Source organism: Anser brachyrhynchus (assembly GCF_964034855.1).
Source record: "Anser brachyrhynchus genome assembly, chromosome: 1".
NCBI classification, from domain to species: Eukaryota; Metazoa; Chordata; class Aves; order Anseriformes; family Anatidae; genus Anser; species Anser brachyrhynchus.
Genome location: NC_137694.1, coordinates 32,951,311 through 32,969,276, shown reverse-complemented (window position 1 = coordinate 32,969,276; position 17,966 = coordinate 32,951,311). Strand labels below are relative to the sequence as shown.

General features: G+C 37.6%; 1 protein-coding gene across 1 annotated transcript in view; it reads left to right on the top strand.

Moving 5' to 3' along the window:
* NELL2 (neural EGFL like 2) overlaps positions 1-17,966 on the top strand; it is a 147,042-nt gene that overhangs the window by 46,532 nt on the left and 82,544 nt on the right. The gene's annotated exons all lie outside the window — the stretch shown is intronic.

Here is a 17,966-nt window from a genome sequence, read left to right as displayed (position 1 = left end):
CACACAAACAACCAAAACCAAAACAAACAAATTGACAAATAAACAAAAAGAAATCAAAACCCCACAATATTTTAAGTGGACAATTCCTGAGAACCAAAGGACTGATGGTGTAGACTGGAGTCCCATTGACAAGATAGCTAAATTCCACTGAAAGTGTGAAGAGTGGAAGTTAGATGCAGTGGTGGCTGTAGGACCCTCATTTATTCTCCAGGCCCGTTTGGTGGAAATGTCAAGTACTCACTGAGTTAGTGGTGTTCCAGCTATATCCTGCCTTTTTGGTGTCTTCAGATCAAGGTCTGAGCTGATCGTGGTCAGTGTGCTCAGTGACCACAGCTCTTGCTCAGTGGTTCAAAGTTGAGTTCCTCCATTTAGGTAGTTTCTGAAAATAACTTTTTTGTTCTCTTGTTCTCAATTCTTAGAACAGTATCAGGGGATGTAGCATCTGTCTAGGTGATGACATCTGACCAAACACAGATGGCTTATAATTGGGAGAGCAGCTAATTAGGGTTTCTTGTTCAACGAGCCACTGTCCTTACTATTGGACAATCAATCATAAATGCTGAGAAAATTTGAGGCCCATACCCATGTCTTTCACTGAGTTTTAGTATTTTTTGTGAGATGCAACATGTATGGCTATTTCTTCCTGCTATTTGTGGTACATCACACCAGATGATGGACTGTTTCTGCCAGCCTCTTGGGAGGGTTAAACTGCCCAGGCAGTGGTAGCTGTGGCAGCCTTAGTGTTGCGTCTCAGGGCTGAGTTCTCTCCATCCTTCTTTCTTTCTTCTGCTGGTGTGATAACAAAGCCAGAAAAAATTAAAAGAGTGGGGTTTGATGTAATGACAGCTGGCATAAAGAGTAAAAATAGACAGTGCTTAAGACATTCACAGTGACGAGCAAGCAGGCTTCACAGCTTTTTTGTTTTGTTTTGAGTAATTCAGAATGGATTCATTCAGCATGGCTTTAGACACATAGAATTTGGGATTGTAGTCTGAAGTGGCTTTACATATGTTACTACATGAATCAGGGCACAGTCCTGTGGCCCTGGGGCTAGGTGCCACTTGTGGCTCGCAAATACATGGTCAAGCTCTCTTGCCCTTCCCCTGAAACAGTGTCTGCCTCCAGATGGCTGACTGGGAATGATTCCTGATCAGTCCTGTCCCCCAAACCATGCCTGGCATTGCATCAAAGATTGCTGGCTGGTACAGGCCAAGGGGCTGCCATGAGTTGTGCTAACACTTGAACTGTGTGGAGGATTACGCACCAGTGTTTGAGCCTGTAGGCACTTACTGTTTCATGTACCTCTCATGTTTCATTTACTACTATGGGCATCATCATCAGTTAGGCTCTCTCAATAGCCAGTGACAGGGACTGGCACATCCAGAGGGTGCTTGGTGCTCAGAGGTGGCTGGAGTAGATGAGATGAATTGCCTTGTGGAGGTGCATGTTTCTTCCCACAGGAGGCCTTATACACAGGGAGGCCAGGCAAATAGATTAGATACCAAACTTTCAGGTAGCTAGAACTGTGAGATTAATCTTTCCATGAGTTACTTCAATGAGTATCAGCTGTGTCGCATAGGAATGGAAAGTGCTGAATTTTTAAGCCTGGTGCTGACATTAAGCAGTTAAGCTAAGAGACTGGTGAGAGACAGTCACACTGCCAAGCACTAGGAAATGAATTTCAGCCCAGCTCAGCATTTAAGAATTGGGCAGTGCAGTGATGTTGTGCCTTGTTTGATGACATTTTCAACACTTCAAGAATTTCAGCACAACTGACCGCATTTTTTTTTTTCTTAAATATTTAGTTCAGGGAAGAACGGGTATTATGGAATGTGGTAGAAAAATAATTATAGCTTTGACTTTGATTCTTCTTATATGCTAAAGCATAATAAAACCAGACATGTACCTTCTGACCAAACCGCATATCTTTGCTTGAGAACACTCAGACAGCTTGTTCTGTTTTGTCCTGCATGAAGGTCAATGCTGGTACCAATAGAAATGACAGTGCGTGTGAGTTATCACATTATTTTCTGTTGTCCTTAATGGACTAAAAGCAGCTACAACCTTCCCAGGCACATGAATTGGCCAATGTGCTGGGTATATGTTTCAGCTACAGACAAGCTATTCAACAGAGAATTTGGTCAAGCTGCCAAAGCATGCCTCTTAGATCAATGGGAGCTTCCTATGGAGAATTGTTTGGAGTTGGAAAGCAGAGGCCACTTTCTTTTCTATTCCAAGTGCAATTTTAAACCTATCTGAGAAGGTATGTGCAAGAGATGATTATATTCTTTTTTTTCCTCTGCAGAGAAAAATGCATTGTGTGGTGATATGTGCTGATACAAAACAGGGAGAAATTAAGCTCCTCTACTGACTCTATGAAGTATTGCTTTAGCCCATGGACTTGGCTTAAAATGTACAAGGACAAGTTCATTTATCTTAAGTGAATCGTGAAAGGACTGACAATGTCTTAGTAGCTGAGACAATTGGTACTTGGTCAGCAAATCTTTTTATGGTAACTTTCTTATTAGTTAGTGTATTAACACTAAGGCATCGCTTCCAATAACTGTTATATATGTATTTTTTTAATGAAGTCAGTGTATTTTTAACAAACTAGCTGACTTCCTTCTTCTTAAGCCCAGAAGTGATCTTTGTACCACTGTCTGGCACAGTAATAATTCCCATCACCGAAGACTGATCTCCAGGAAGAAAATAGGTCTATTCTTATCACCGTCCTTCTCAGGACATTGCAGACACTTATAGATCTAATCCCAAACTATTTAAATCTATCGCAACAGGTTTTAATGGGGGCTAAAGTCTAAGCCATTATATTAAATCTACAGGCTGTGATTTTCCATGTGCTTGTTTTTTTCTGAAACTGGACATTTCATGTTTTTTGGTGCATTGTAGCAAAATCTGCACTCTAGCACAAGTATTTTAAGCAGATGTAAGAAGCATAGAACTGTGTCAGGTCAGCTGCCATTTCTGTTGCTAGCAAGCATGGAGAGAGCACATATGAGGTTATTGTGACTCAGAAAGGGGTTTTGAATAAAATGATTAAAATACAAATATGCAAATGTTAGTTTTTATAAAATGAATGGGTTTCTGATGCACTGATCTCTTTTGCTAGCTTACAGAAACTTTTAATTTTATAGTCACAATTAAGGGGATTTCCCCTTTTTCTCTTCATGGTGCTTTGATTTTTCTCTGCAAATCTATACACTCTTTTGCAAGCTCCAGCATGCCTGGCCTACTAACACAGAGAAGGGACTGTAAAATTCCAGCTGGTTCTCATATGCAGAGCAATTGACCATCAGCAATGGCGAAAAATTTGTACCTAGAAAATTAAGGGGTGTTGATTAAGCTTCTTTGCAAATTCATTAATATTTGTTCAGGTAGGTTGAAGTATTATGTACTTAATACTTAGCTGTGCTGCTTACTAAGTTTAATCTTTTCACAAAATTGGCTCCTTTTTTCAGGGCTGAAGGAGTGGCGCCACCTTGCTTTAGCTGCCAGTGGCAGCTCAGCACACCAGTCTCAGACTCTGCCTCCCACATGCCGGAGGACATCCTCTAGCATTTAATGTGGCACAGAGAAGAGGCTGTGGCTCGATGTGGTTGAATGACATGATTAGTGTGCACTCGTGTGCTGAATTACTTCTATGCCTATTGAACAGGTCATCTCATCCTTGCAGGAAATCAGAGGAAAGGGTAGTCTGGAAAACAAAGCCCAGCTCCAGCAGGCCAGCTGGGGCAAGGCAAGTGTGTCAGTGCTGCAGGGGACCAGGGGACCTCAGGGGGACAGAACAGGCATTTATAGAGGAGGAAACAAGAAGGAGCTTTCTTAGTTCATGCAAAAGAGCCTGTGTAGGCTTAAGTCTTTTTCTTCAACAGTGAAGCAATGGTTATTCATTTACCATTTTTTTAAAATGCGTGTTTTAAAATATAAAGGTGAAGACATTCTCACTAATGCAAAGGATTAGTTGCTCTTTGATGATAAATATTTCTGTGGCTTTTTAAAGATACAAATGCAAGTAGAGCAGAAATTCTGTTATTCCAAGATGATTTTTTTTTTTTAAATATGTGAAAAATCAAATAAATTAGACTACTTTCAGAACACTACTAAAAGATGTCTGGAAGATAGCTGGCACTGGATTATTTCCTAGAACCATGGCATTTATTATAACCTCTTGTAGTCAGCATGTAGAATGTCTGAGTGTTATTTAACACTGTAGTGGAATAGTGTCTCTTCAGCCTCTGTTTTCTGGATTTTCTATGCTGAAATGGTTTCCATCAACTTTTTTTTTTTTTTCCCCTCAGGTCTTTGAATACATACAAAGATAGTATCACATTATAATGACAGATAAAAAGCATCATATAGAAGCTTGTACTACAGAGATGAACCACAGTGTACTTTACTGCTTGTTTACCATTTTATTACTTTAGCAACTCCATGTCTGAAAAATAAAGGTGTTATTATTAATTATTTAGAAAAAGCACAAACTATTTTTGAGGGGAAAAAATGTGTCCTTGCACTCATGTAGGTCAATAAAATCAGTGGAGCTATTTTAGGTTTACAAAGGTATTATGGAAGAGCATAATTGGTGAATGTATCATCTGTGAATCCAGCATACTATCAGAGCTATAAAGCTCAGAACCTCACAGAGTGGTAGAGGTTGGAAGGGATCTTCTGAGATCACCTGGTCCATCTCCCCTCCTCAAGCCAGGTTGCCTAGAGCAGGAAATCCAGGGCCATGTTCAGTTGGGTTTGAGTACTTCCAGAGATAGACCCCACAACCTCTCCAGAAAACCTGTGTCAGTGCTCATTCACCCTCACAGTAATAATAATAAAAAAAAAAAAAATTAAAAAAAAAAGTATTTTCTTCTGTTCAGGTGGGATTTAATGTGTTTTACTTTGTTGCCATTGCCTCCTGTCCTGTCAATGGGCACTGCTGAGTCTGACTCCTTCTTCATTCCTTCCCATCAAGCATTTACACACATTGAGAAGATATCCTCAGAGCCTTCTCTTCTCCAGGAAGTTTAACATCTCAGGAAGTTTAACACTCCAAAAATGTTTTGGGTGCTTTTCTTGTGCTGAACTTAAAGCCAGCTGAAGAAAATGGAAACACTCCACTTGGCTTTGGTAGGCAAGACCAGTCTCTAATGGTGTGACAGGACCCTTGACTCTAGCTGCTCAGTCTCTGCTATATCTTTCATGGTTAAGCTACAGTAATTTTCAAACTACACATATACCATAGCAATATCTTTGGTTTACATCAGCTAAATTTCCAATGCTATAATTGTTATGAGCTTTTTGGGCAGAGCTTGTAAGCTGGACAATATGCCTACATCAGAAGGGAAACTCTTTCTTTTTTTTTTCTATTTTCACTCGCAGTTCCCTTCTGAAAAGGAAGCTCACTCCCAGTGTGTTCATTGTACTGTGTAAATTAAAATACAGATTGCAGTAGTTAGACTTCTCAAAGTATTTTATGTTGACATTTCCTTTCCTCCTTCCCTATGTCCTTTGAGTTGCATTGTTCTGTGCTAGCTGAGGAGAATTAGGGGATCCAGTGCATTGTGCCTCAGTCAGACTTTTAGTGCACCAAAGTGCAGCTCCTTCCTAGGCTGGTTGCTTTTTAACTATTCTGGACCCCGTGCATTATGAAACTCAACTGGAAGACTATAGCTCTGGAGGCAAGGTATCAATGTCTGAGGAGAATTCCAGTTAATGGTAATGTAACTCTGTTTTGGTCCTGCTGTGTGCATGAGGAAGGAATTATAAAGTGTTTAAAAAAATCCTTATACATTAAAATACATTACACTGTATGTATAGCAATCTATACTAAAGGAGAAATTGGAAACATAATATTGGTAATTTTATCAGTAGAGAATTAGTAATATTTTTTTACATTGGAAATTTTGCTGTAGGTCATCTGCTTTCTCCTACTCTGCTTACAACCTATTTTGTCTTGGCTGTCAGGGAAAGGAACCTATTCTTTTCCATTTCTTTTTTATTATATTCTTACCAGGGAATTCACAAAATATAAAAACCCTTCAGTGTATTGTTACTTTATTTTACTTCCAGTGCAAATAATACATTAACATATGTTAGATATGAATATTTTGGTTTTCAGACAGCTGGAAGTGGACAGATGTTCCAGTCTTATAATATGTCACTACCCAACTTCAATAATGCTGATTTCACCAGAATTTGCTTAGTCGGGTGTTATAAAATAAATAAACACAAAATCTGGTTCTATTTATAATTAAAAAAATCACCTAAGTTATGTGGGTGTTCATGTGGCTATACATTGATTTCAGTATGTTTGTTCTTAACAGTAGTAAGCTAACGTCATTGCATCATTAGATGCATATATTTATATATGTCCCATAATCAGGAGCCCATTGCCAAATCAGAAGCTTGTAGCTGATGCTCTGGGTTCTGCCTGGAGCTTTTGCTCTACAAATGTCTGTAGTACTAGTAACAATGATCTTTAATGGGCATGTTTTCTGAATTTGGCAGAATTTGGCTTTTGTCAAAAACCTCCAAACTGCAAATTTAGGAAGAAGTCACAGAAAAGTAGCACGTAGGAGTCAGAGAGCACTTCATGGAGTCGGCTAGAGCCGACTCCTCCCCCCCCCCCCCCCAAACAAACAAATTAAAAAAAGATTTAGGACTTGTTGAGATGTGCATTTTTGCGAAGACCAGTTTGCACTGGGCATGCTTGTATTAATAACAAGTTTGCCATATTGTCAAGGGGCATCTAGGTGAAAATTTGGCCTAGAGAAGACACTGCTAGGAGCCATGGGAGTGTAAAAGAAGGAGCATGTACAGTTTTCTGGCAGCGCTTCGGTCACGTGAAATTAAGAAAATGGGAAGGTTGTGGAGGCTGAAAATCAATAAATAAAATTTGGAAAATAAAAACCCCCACAAAACCCTCAATAATGTGATCTTGATTCCCTGGCAGTCTAAGGAAGGGATAGTAAAATATGAATGACATTGATTCAGTGAGGTTAATATAAAATGATGTATACTGTTACCCTTTATTTTTCTCTTTATAAAGATAACAATTTAAACCAGTGGCTTTCAGTCTTTCTGACTGTAGAAATCTGAACATCTTTCAGTGGAAACGTGTAGTGAATTTATCCTTCTATTGTTTGGTTTACCTTTCTTAGCCATCACTTGCAGGTATCTGAATTGTGGTGTAGAGACCTCCAGGCTGTTATTGATCACCGTTTCTACATTTGTCAGGTCATAAAATATTTTCTGCTTCAAATAATGGCAACTTTCGCTCATGTTAGACACAACTTCAAAACTGAAATCTATGGTGTAACTGTCCTTTCTCATGCTCTCCTCATCTGTTCCTTTCAAAACAGTCTTTGCAATCCTCTTTTTTAGAAGAATTTCTGCAGTATGCTTTCTTCACTGGGCCCAGGGCTGTATCTACAGTACTTGGCATGTTTTGTATCACTGTTCTTGCTAATATAGAGAGTGTTTTTACTATTTTTTTGGTAGTATATTTCCATTAAAATGAAAGCTCTTCCTGTTTGTTTAGGAAGGTAGTTGACCAGCCTAAGTCTTTCTGTGTGAAGCAGTTTTGAATTGTCATAAGGTATCATGGTAGAGAACAGCATTTTTATCTTGCTCATTTCTGATGTCCAGTTGTGTTAGAATGGTAAAGTGACATAATTTTTTGATGTGGTAAATTGGGGCAGAAAACACTTGGTTTCAATTATCAGATTCATTTTTTGCTATCCTGAAAGCAAACAAGACGGTGTTCTGAACTCTTCTGGAAAATGGGCACACACCTTTTATTTCTAGTAGGTGAAATCTTCAAATACTTTGGAGGTAGGAAGGATAAACTGGCATAATTCTCCTTTATCAGTACTTTAACAAAGAGCTAAAAATTCAGGTACTGTTTCCTTACGCTGTCTCATTAGTTTATATTCACATTCACTAAAATGCAGTGTCCTCTATAGGTCAATTTTGAAGTCTTGAGAAAAGGGTGTTTGTTTTGTAGATGTTTCCATCTTACTATATCCAGAAGCTTAGTAGGTCCTCAAGGTTCCAAAATGAGAAATCACCTGTGATTAGAGGATAGAAAAGGTAACAGTCATGCAAATGGATGTTGCAAAATTCTCAAAGATGTTGTTTAACAGTAGTAGAATATTACTTCAAAGTACTTAAATCTTTTTCAAATCTTTTGCAGCTTTGTGTGTATAGAGTTGGTGGTATGGCACAAGCACATATAACCACATACTCGTTTTGCATTTTATTGTTGCAGAGTTGCTCTGAAAAAATGTGGAAATAAATAAGTACATTTTAAAAATAGAAATTTAAAATAGACATAGAAATAAATAAAAGAATCATGTCCTCGTTTTCATGCATCAATTCAACCATCTTTCCAATTCACCCATTTCACACATTTGCATCTTCGCTCCTATATCCATTGTGACATCTTGAACTCCATGAAAACTCAATGTAAGGAACAGGTTGATTTCTTACAGTGTGAACAAACAAATTAAAAATCCTTATCTTGGCTTCTGTTGTTCTCTGAAAACTAGTCTGTATGTGCCTTGCAACACTCTTTCATCATCTGGAAACCTATTTATCAGTATATTTACCAGCTGCTGTTTAAAGCAAGTCCCAATCATTCCTTCCTTCTTGCTGACAACTGATTATAGAAAGCAAGAGTCCTGTCCTTCATTCTTTCCAATAAAATTCCATGTTTTGAAGTCTAACCACTTTTAAACATATGTGGACAAATCTTAAGTTCTGTTAAATACAATCCTAAGGAAGTCACTGAAATAAAATATTTTGTGGAACATAAGAAGCTCTCTCCCTTGGAGGATGACAGCTTGATTTTTTTTTCTTTTTTGTCAGAAGCTTGAAGGTCATGTTTCAAAACAAACTGGATTTGGCCTTTTAGAGGGCAGTTCTTAGCAGACCATCTACTTGTAAGTAGATGCAGTAAGCAAGTTTATTTAAGTAGTTGTACTTGATATTGTACTGAGATTGCATTGATTATTTGTATTAAAGTATCTTTAAAATCCTTCTGTATGATGAGCCATTAGTCTAGCTACTGTACACACAAAAGACAATCCACTGTTTGGCAGAATTTGAAAACTGAAGTTTAAAAGAAGAGATGAAACACTAGATATTGAAACACAGATGTGGGAAAAACAGTGGAAAAATAGAAGAAATTACTCATTCTCCTGTCAGACTTCTCTCTCAGGTGTCTCTGTGCCTTTCTCGTTAGACATTCATGAGCTCTGACATGGAGCTCTTGTGACTATGGACAGTGTCTTGTTTTCATATTTGGGATTATGTCCTGCAGGAAATGCACATACTGAGTTACTGGTTCAAGATATGAAGGCAAAATTGTTTGTTTGTTAATTTTCCCTCTCAAGATATTTGTTCCCATTGGTTTAGCTACTAGAACAATTAAAACTTAGAGGGAAGAGAATGGAGAAGCTAATTTGACTTCTTGATATAATTCAATATTGTAATAAGGTTATCTTGTATCTTGAAAATACATTACCAACATTATTATATGCTCTTCACATTTTCTATGAAATACTGAAGTATTCCCCATATATTGAGCTGATGTGATCACAGACAGTGGGATATGAAGGTAAATTCATTTTCTAAGTCTTGATAAAGTTCCCTTTGACAAAACTGTATTGTTCCATAGGAAAGATAGCACTTGTTTTTGCTAGGATACCACCCCAAATTTCTTATATGTCAAGTTTGATCATCATAATTCCACTGTTCCTGTTTAATTCAACCAGATATCTGAACTAGATCTCTGCAGCTAATAAAAATAAAAATTAATCTTTGCTAATAATCTGTTGATAACAAATTCAAGAATTGTTCAATACAAACAGATATTTTTCTCTCGGGTTTTCAAGAATGTGAAAAAATGAAAAATACTGAGAAAAAAATCCATAAAGTTCATAAAGTATGTTCTCTTATTGTTATTTGACCCATTCCAGTAATTTCTGAGATTCTTGGTAATGAAAACAATGAACTTATTCATTTAAAGATTAACCTATTTATTTTCTGTGCCATTGAAGCTGCAGAACCTTTTGCAGATTTGATGATAATAGACTACAATTAAAAATGAAATATTTTCTTAAACTGTTCTTTTTGACTCTTACTTTCCATAGAAAGGCAGTGGCAGACAAAGAAAAAGGAAAAAACATAACAACATGAGTTGGCTGACATGTCATTGAGATGGAAGTATAGCGGCTCTCCTAGAAGCTGACATGCTCTGTTGCCCCATATAGACAAAAATAGGTGGTTGCACAAGCGTGTAAATTCTGAGTCTAATGTCTGGAAAGGTCCGCCTGAGGCAATAGGAGTGTTAATACACATATGTTTTTTTTTTTTCCTTTCCCCTTTCTGTTGGTGGAATCAGCCACTCTGAGGCTTTCACTGATGAACTTCTAAACTAAAAAGGAATAGTAACATTACCAGTTTCTGTGAACACCAGTTTACTGTTTTCCAGTAACTGGGTCAGAGCATCAACAGCTGCACTGTGGAAAAATTAGCTATGACACAGCAGAATCTGTAAGCATCTGCTCCAGCTGCTTTTACATTTTTAAATATTTCAAGTCATGAACTGACTTTTGATGTGAAGTACCCTATTGCTTGGGAATGCACAATGGGAAATAGTAACTTCTAGCAGCCTTCAGAAGCAGGGGCATGAGGTGCCCCTAGGTGTACATAGGTTTATATTTAAAATTATGTTTTGAAGATTTCCAACTCTATTGGTAGCACCTGATTTTTTTTAGATTAGTTTTTGATTAAATGCTATTTGATAATGAATGTTGAGAGAGAGTATATAACAGATTTGGAAAGCTGATTTGCATAAATAAATTTAATCAAGATTTCCAAAAATGTGTTTACCTTGCTATCTTTTTAAAAAACCTTTTGCCAAACTAATGCTAAGGACTTAGCTTAGGAACATTAAGTAGAGTTCTCTGGGGTGTTTGTGATTATGCCAACTAATCCTGTAATTTCAGCTCAACTGAGGGAGGAAGGATGATAGGTCTCAGAAGAGGTCTGGGAGGATGGGCAGGTTCCTTATGCAGGAATGAAAATAGGTAAAGGAGGAGGTGGGAGTGTGAAATTCTGCTCAGTTCCTTCATGGACCTAGTTCCTTCTATACAGGTGCTTTGAAAGAACTGAGATCTAACAACAGATATAGATATGGTACTCCATCTGTGCACTAATTCACTCCTGGGAACTTATAAACACATTAGACTGGCCTGTGCAATTGTGAAAATAAGGCATACTTGTCTCTTACTGTAATATCCAACTTAACAAAGAGCTGCCATTTGGAGGGGAAGTGAAAGTGCTTGGATTTGGGAGGAAAGTAAACATAGTAAAATAGGCAAAGCTAATGGAACTAGATGAAGTCAGGTCATGGGATGTTGTGCCTTGTCCACAGAGGCATGTGCAGCAAATTCATGGTGCAGAATTGTATGAGTGAAGTGTCTGCAGAAGTTGTCTGGGCAAAGGAGAGTCTGGCTGGGAATGGGGGCATCTGTAGTGTTCCTGGTAGTCACTCAGATAAGGATGTAGTCTGTGGGTGATTGAATAACGTTGGGGCAAGCTTTTGATCCAAAACAAAAACAGAAAATCTTTGGAAGTAACTGTACATTTTTGAAGCAGAAGTTCTTTGTAACCTCAATGGCTTGAGTGCATGGAAATGTCACTTAAAGTTCTTTTCCCAGAATCACAGAATGGTTTAGGTTGGAAGGGTCTTTTGAAGTTCATCTGGTCCAAACCTCACAAGATTTACAATTTCTTGGTAAACTGAGTAGTTTTGCTGTTTTCATAGGCTTTTTTTTTTTTTCTTTAAGTGCTTTTAAATGAAACAAATTGTAAAATCTCTGAAAGTGTTGCCCTTCAGAGAAACTTGCCTTTTACTGTGTATGCTAACATCATCTGTGGCCTTAAGGCCATCACCCCAGCAAAGATACTTAAAGAATTACATATCATTGGCACACTCTACTTTTCCATGGTAAATCTGGGAAAAAAATGTGGGTAGTATCCCAATGAATAGCATGCTTAATTCCTCTCTCTTCCCCTCTGTTTGAATTCCCTGTGAAACCAGGTAACAGTTGCCCCATATAAGCACTGTTGCAGGAGTAGCTGCCCTCCTTATGTTCATTGGTGGGCTGAACTTAAAACATGGAAATGGAGAACACAACCTGCTTTTTATAATGTTAAATTAATGCTGATGGTGGCAACTATTTACCTCTCATAGATTTATAACAGTGACTAGAACATATGGAGGCCCTCATCAGATCCTTACTGTTTTCAGAAATTCTCAACATAGTCCTAATCAATTCACCAGACTTTATCTTACATATGGATCCTTGTGACTTGAGGCTTTCTGATGGTTGTACTTGTGAGTTTAAGCATGTGATGAAGTAGAGGGTGTTTTAGGGAGGTGTCTGCTTATTTTTCTGCACTGCACCGTTTTCCTACAAGCACAGTTCTTCAGAAAAGCACCTTTTATAGTTAGCCTCTAGCAATACCCACTGAGAGAAGGTGGAACCGAAGCAGAAACTTCCCCGTCATTAGTCACTGTCAGGACTTGATGCAATATCTACTTGAACCTTTAACTAAGACACAATTATGTAACTACTTTTAAGAACAGCTGACAAAAGGAGTCCATCAAAAGATGTCTAATCCCACTTTAAAGAGGATTAAGTGGGCATGCAGTGTTTGCATTGGAATTCTTTTGGTCTTGCAGACTGTTGTGCTATTTATAAACCTTTAATGTAATTGTAATACAATAGTCATATAATATAATTAATAGGAACTTTAATTGCTTTTTGTCTCTTGACACCCTCTAGCACTTTTGTCTTGGCATTTGATTTTATTGCTTGACATTTTGCTGAGAAAGTTGTTTTGAGTACTGGGTGGCCAACACAGTTAATTTGGCAAACGGATGGACATTATGATTGCATTAATCATGTCCAAGTTTTCAAAATCCTATATTTAGGGTCCAAAATATTCCAGTTCTATTTAACAAACAGAATATGGTTCATTGATCTAAAGCCAAAGTTGTGGATGTCTATCAGTATAAATATTTTGGCTGCCATATTTAACCAAGTTAATGTTGCTGTATCGGTAGCAATAATGCCTTTATTGAGAGAAGCTGACATCAAACACAGTGTCCAGATTCCCTGTGTATAGATACATTCTCTAAAATAGTCTAAATGAGTAAATTTTTTTCCCTGCAGATGTGAACAGAGTATCTAATTTTATATTAATTATTATTTGTTAAAATGCTAATAGCATTGTGGATGCTGAGTAGAGGAAAGAGGAAGGCAAACCTAGGGTCAGTAAATATGAGGACACTGCAGCTGGTCTCTCTGAATGTGTGATTATAACATACATTTCCAAGTATTTTGATCCCGCAGCCTAAAATTGAAGAGTATTGCTTATAGTACCCAATGCACTTACAGTATTAGTAGTAAGTAAAGCATCTTCCCTATTGCTTTTCTTTTTGTTCTCAATGCAATAGAGGCATTCAGTGTTTCTGGCTAACAAGAAATAAGATACGGATAGTAATCAATTTTTTATAATTAGGAAATTTCATATCAGATTATATTTTTTTTAGGAGGAAGCTGAAGGATATACATGTATCTTTTCAACAGTGATCGATTAAAAAAAAAGAAAAGGCAATATTTTCTCCAGCTTGAAATTTAGAATCACTTTGAATTGTTGAGGGGGATGGCATGAAATGAAACAAATCATATCACTGACTGCAGTTGCAGAGGAACTTGTGCTATCCAGGAAATAAACAACAACAACAAAAAAGTAACACCTGAATCCCTGCAAAAATAAATGAGAAAGGGGTGAGAACATGCCTCATAATGGCACAGGAGTAGAGAGAGAAAATTGTGGCAGGTGACCATTACCTCTATGTGCATTTCTAAGGATAAAACCACACAGAGGTTTGCAAAGTAGGATTAATGGTACTAAAACAATGTCTCAGCCTTGATCTCTGAACAGTGGAGAATGTAATCAAGGAGATTCCAAGGAGGATGCTGGAAAATAATTAAATGAATGAGATTTTATTTATATGCTGTTGTTTTGTTTGTTTGTTTGTTTCACAAACCAACCTATGTGAACAAAGTTGCAGAAACATAGAATTTGTTACCAGACTTAAGGTGTACATTCATAACAACTGACACATTTCACCAAACTTCAAGTCATATCTGCTACTCGATAGACGGTTATGAATACAAGAAAATAAAGTAGTTTGAGGAGTTCATCAATGTTCTAAACCTTTACTTGGTGATAAGTCTGAATCAAAATGAGATGAGCACAGGGAACCGTACGGGCATTCCTCAGAGGAAGGCATGAACAATCTAGATATCAAAGATGATACACACATAAGTGAGAAAATGTAAAAAATTCCATGCTGTGAAATCAGTCAACAGAAGGTGAGAATTAGCTGGGTTGTGGATTTTGTGTAGACGTTTTAAGGACACATAAATGCAGAGGGAAAGTCTCATATGGAGGCCAATGGGAAGAAAAAAGGATGGTGAAAGAGAAGTGGTGGCTTGACAGAGTGCTGGTAATTCACAGAGTGAACACAACAGCCACTGGGCTCCTGAAAGATGCTTTTTGCTGGATGAATATGAAGAAGATGCTGTGTTAGCACAGTCTGTTAAATGCTACTACAGGGAATAGTTGTATTATTATTACTACATCTGCACAAATTAGTCATGGATATATAAGCAGACCTTCCTAATAATTTTTAGAGCCTGTACTGATATCTACTGTTGTAATATTTGATCACCTTATGTATACCAGTAGATCAAGAGTAGTCAGACTTCCTAGTAGGTTTTGTAGACTTCCTGTTTCAACTTCTTAGAAAATAAAGCTTTGAATAATATACATTGTTTTAGGTACGTTTTAGGAGGATGTTTTAGGGGGATATGGAAGTTTGATGGCAGGAGGAAATGGTTTATGTGATCCGACTGTAGAGAAATCCTACATAGGCAATAACTATCAAGTTGTGAAACAACTAATCATCAGGTAATTTCTTGACTGTGACTCAATCTGTTGGATGAAAGGAATTAGGAAGAAACATGTTATGTTTCCCCAGAGAGATACCAATCACAAACTAATCACAGTATCTTGGGAAGCATCTAGCCAAGCAGAAATTAAATCTTCACTGGACTTTCCAATTACACTGTTCTAGTCCAGATGTTCATGTTGTTGAAATATCTTTATTTTTGAAGGAAAATAAAGACATGGAGCACCAGCATTGCGGGATATGTACTGGCTGTGTCAATTGCTGGCAGGAGGCTGGAAAAGAAAGGTGTTCTGGATATAGGTCCTGCTGTCTTAGCAGAAAAGCAGGGGATAAGAAGATTAGTACCTTTATTTTACTAGAAATCTTTCCAAGTGTGCTCTGTTGACAACCTTAATATAAAGTTCCTAGAAATGTTCAAGTAGCTTGACAAAAATCTGCTCTTTGCTATCTGTCAGGATGTCTCCTCTGTGGCCAGCAGAAGAAAAGAGGACTGGGAAAGAGAAGCATTTATGGAGGGCTTGGAGAAGACAAGACAGTGTGCACTGGCAAACTTAGACCATCACTAAAACCACTGGTATTTGTCGTGTTAAACATTGAGCCAGTGCTGGTGTAGATGAACTGTCCATGTGTTTTTTGTCAGCTTATTTGATCTAGATTAGCACTCGTGAAAAGAGAAGAAATAAGTGCTAGTGCTCTGAATAAGAGCTTCTGGGTTTGACCTTGTTCTTTCAGATTCTTAATGGCAGGAACTGTCTAATGGTGGTGGAATCCTTCAGGTTTTACAGAACACAAGTAGGAAATAAATAATTGAAGTAAAGTTGATTTTGATGACTTCAAGAAGAAATGTTCCTTTTGACTGTAGTCTTAGAGAGCAGCAGTCCATAAGAAGACGTTGATTTTTTTCTCATCTTAAACATAGTTTGGTCACTTTGTATAGGCAGGTTGCTGATACCTGGAGGATCTATAGCCTTGCTGAAAAAGCCACAGCAAATTCCAATAGTTGGAAGTTTTGTCTAAGGAAATTCAATTAATTAGGTGTAATTTTCTAGCTGCTTGGTGGTCAGGAGTTATGGTGGCATACCAAGGAGTGGGTGTGGGGACGTTAGCATTGCTTGGACTTTCTGGGACCCATACAAACATGTGCCTTGAAACATACACACTGCAATGACTTTCAAGCCTTTGAGAAACACTCTTCCACTTGTGTGTGAGACTCAAGAGAGTCTGTCTGGGCAGAGCAATCTCTCACAGCCCTAGAATTTGTGAGTCTCTCTGTTCATCATCTTTTTTTTTTGTTTGTTTGTTTTTCAAGGCTTTATGGAAAATAGTTGTTTTTCTTGCTTTCAGCATGTGTTTGTAATACTGTAGTGCTATGTTATGATAATTTGACATTCGGAGGCTCCAGAGGGCTGTTGGTGGAATGAAGAAATGACTTCCTGATGTTGCAGTAGGCTGGACGTGTTCAGGCAGTTTTTCTATGTACTTTATTTTCTAAGTTTCTCTGAAGAACCAGAGGTTTGCCCTGTTGATAAAGTGATGGGATTCAGTGGACTGTGATTTGAGGTAGTATGGATACTTCCTTTTTTTAAAAAAAAGATGCCTAGGTGGTCTCATTAATATGCTAAGAGTATTCTGGCTTCAGGAGAGAGTTTTCTTCCATGATAGAATGACTGTGATCTTGATGTCTTTTGTCTTTACTACGAATAGGCATAGGCTGCCTGTTGGAAATGTAAGGATGTGTTATCAGTCCATTGCCATTGTCTGGTCCTCAGGCATTGCAATACTTTGTTTTTTCTTGTCACATGTAGTTGTTCTTGAAAGCCTGAAAAGTGTGGGGCAAGGGAAAGGGCTTAATATATGAGTATTTTAGCTTAGTGTCATGGCCTGTAATATATAGGAGGTCAATATATATATGACTGGATGATTGCTTTCTCCTGTCTGGATTCAAGATCTGCTAGTCCCCAGTAAAGATTTATGTGGTTTTTTTTTTCATGTATTCCTTCCTTCTAGAGGAGCTTGAGTAGTGTTTTTTTTTTTTTTTTTTTCCCTTCTTAGTAGAGGAAAGAGGCATTGTATCATTGTATTGAGCTTTCTAAACTCTTTGTGACCTCTCTTTGTGGATGCTGTGCAAACCTTCTCATTCGGTTAGCCCTTTATTACGGACCTTTATTAAGTCTGACTGCAAACTCTGCCATTCATGAGATTTGGGGTGTTGAGCTTACTGTGATATTAATCCTTGAAAGGCTTATTTCACACAAGATACTTTATTTTATACAAGATATTAAAACTAATATTTTGAAATTTGGAAGGAAAAAAAAGCAAACACATTTTTTTTGTTGCTGTGTCTATCACTTCTTTTTCAGTATCAGTTCCAAATGAACAGTTAGCAAATTATGCTTCAAACAGGTAATCCAGAACTTTAAAGCAGTAACCTACTCCTGTTATTTCATGAGTATGCTTACCTGATGAGCCTTGACTGTGTCCTAAGCAGTAGAGACAGACATAGGATTTTCTGTACCTAGCAGTTGTATTACTTAGCCTTTACAGTTTGCATAAAGTAATTGCAGTAATAGACCCTTTTTTAAAAAACAGGGAGGTTGTTTGCTTTGAGGGCATTTAGCCAACCCTTAAATACCAAATAGGAACTTTGATGAGAAGTGTGATGTGAGCTGTGTCAGCATGCTACTGCAAATCCTAGTATTGCTGGGGTGTAGGAGTAGCAGGTAGCCAGGTACAGCAAAAAACTGCCCTGGGTAGGTTTGACCACTGGAGGTTTGATCCTACTTCTACCAAAAAAAAAAAATAAAAATCATTGAAGGTCTATTCCTGTGCAATAAAATTTAAATACACTAATATAGAGTAGCAGTAATGGTAAATAGCTGGAATAATCAAGTTACAAATA